Here is a 2,594-nt window from a genome sequence, read left to right as displayed (position 1 = left end):
TATATACACACCTTTCATGTAATACCTGCTCATTCATTGTCTGTATTTTAACTATTGTCTGTGTATTTTCTTAACCATGGCATTTTAGTCATTGTTAAAGTCATTAATATGCTTTGCCTTGCACTTTAAACACAAATCGCTTAAGTAGTATAACACTTTTGTAAATATATTACATATTGTAAATAGTTTAAATTAGCATTTCATGACATGTGCTGCTGATCTCTTGGGCAGGTCACTCTTGGAAAAGATATCTTGATCTCAATGCCTTTTTTTAAAATCTGATTATACGCACACACCTCACCAGGCTCTCCTCCTGCTCACTACAGCTCATATTCTTATAGACCGTGGGACCTCATCTACCTGTCCATTACCAATGGACACAAAATGGGGTTCAGAGCTGACCCCTGATGYAATCCCAAGCGCACCATGAACCCGTCTGTCACTCCTACTGCACGTCTCACTGCCGTTTACATCCTGCACCACCCAATACCCCCAAAATTGGTTAGTCGTGAAGTTAACAGTTACCTCATTAAAACATGTCACTAGATGTGAACAAAAAAGAAATTGTGAAAATTAAAGCTGCATCAATGTAGTATGAAGGTAAATTTGTTGTAAAAGCCACCTGCAAAATACCTTCATTGCATCACCTCCAACAGTAGATTTAGTCAAAGAACAAGTTCATCATTTTGGACTAATTTTATTCATTCATTCATTCATTATTTCAGGATTCTGTAAATTCTTGTAACAGCTGTTCATTAGAGAATTTAAAGATCAAGTCAGAGGCAGCAGTTAAGATGAGAAGTTTATTTGTCTGCAAAGATGTTTTTACAAAAGCTTGAAGAGKGGGGAAGGAAAACATCGTTGAGCAAAACTCAATGAGACATAAAATGAAAGTTTAGCTCACATTATTTTAGGAATATGTGATTAGATCGTAGTGTTTGTTTTATTGTGACAGAAAGCTGAAATATCAAAAAAGCCAACATGATCAGAAGATCAACGACTGATCAGGTCCTCGAAGGAGTTTACACTGAAAACACTCATGATGTTTGAGTCAGTATTTGTTCCTTTAACAAAAGGGGGAAAAAGGTACAGTTTATAATGTTTGCACATGCCATGTGAAACACTTCCATCAATATAAAAATGTTCAACATCTCAACGAGTCTTCAAATAAACAATAGGTAGTAACACAGCAGGTGTGTCTTTACCACACACAACTCTGCTGGCTGTAATGAAATAAATAAAAATTACTGTACAGGAACGATACACACAAAAACCAGGTCATCCTACTTCTACTCAAGACAAGACTATAATATTAATTGTTATGAAGCCATTCACACAACAGTTATTTAGGTTTTTATAACAATTTTATAAGATTCTACTTGTGTAAGGGGAAATAATTTAAACTTATTTAATTTTGCTTCTTTTTATCTAAATGTTTGTCAGTGTTGTGTTCAAATCTCAACTTATAGATAATGGATTGAATTTTGATACTAGTCTAAAAGAAAAACATGTTGCATGGTAAGGAAAAAAATTAAAACAGCATGYCCTGATGCATCTCAGTAATCCAGGTAAAAAATCAAAAAGAAAAAAAATTATTTCATTTTATTTTATTTCATTTTTAATTGAATTTATTTATTGGTCCATTTATATATTTTTGCTTTTTTTTTCTTCTAGTTATATCAGTGTCGGTCCTCCATACTGCAGAACTTGGCAATTCAACGTCTGAATCAGGTGTGTTGGAGCAGGGAAAAACATAAAACCTGCAGGGCTGCGACCCTCGAGGACCAGGATTGCCCACCCCTGAACATGAAACGTCTATTATCAGTGTGTATTAGTAAAGTCGTTTCCAGTGTTTAGTCATTTTTAGACATTTGGCTCAGCTGGTGRAAGAATAAACTTGCGATTTTTAAAGTTTAAAATCACATTGATTTTGAAGATTTAAAACTTATTAAAACAAACCACTTGTTAGTGTTGAGTAATCAATGTTCATTTCTTTCAAGTTGCAGGAAATTATGAGTATTTCCTGCACGTGAGCCATTGATCCAGATTGTCAAAGTGGAGAAAGAGTGAGCCTTCTGGTTACAACTTCCTCTGAGAAATTCATTTAAACTTCCAGCCAAATCAAACTCCCACATKAACACTGTAATGTTTGTCTTGGCTGCTGTTTCCTCTTCAGTATTTCCTCTTTAGATTGTTTTGGTTGCTTTTATCTCATAAACCATCTCATTTGGCCTTTATTATTTTGGTTAAACTTATCTCCATATGAGATGCAAATTGAGTGTTGCTGTGATGCAAATATGTGGGACATGGTGAACTCATCTCAGCAGCACCGGTGGTTAACAAGTACATCTTTTTTTTTTTTTTTTGGGTGTCCTTAATTTACCTGATTTTTTAAAAGTGTTTGTAAGATTGGCGAGTATAACACTACAATAAAATGAACACTTTTTTTGTTTGCACAAATAAAAAAAACTTTAAAACATTACTTGATTTAACAGCATTAAACTCACCCACCTCCTCTCCTGCAGCTTTGTTCTCACTCGTCACATGTGGATTCTCTTGACTTTCACTGCTTTTTTCTTCAGAATATATATATA

This window comes from Austrofundulus limnaeus, unplaced genomic scaffold (genome assembly GCF_001266775.1).
Source record: "Austrofundulus limnaeus strain Quisiro unplaced genomic scaffold, Austrofundulus_limnaeus-1.0 Scaffold293, whole genome shotgun sequence".
Taxonomy (NCBI): Eukaryota; Metazoa; Chordata; class Actinopteri; order Cyprinodontiformes; family Rivulidae; genus Austrofundulus; species Austrofundulus limnaeus.
The sequence above is the reverse complement of the archived record's forward strand: the minus strand, read 5'-3'. Positions refer to the sequence as shown.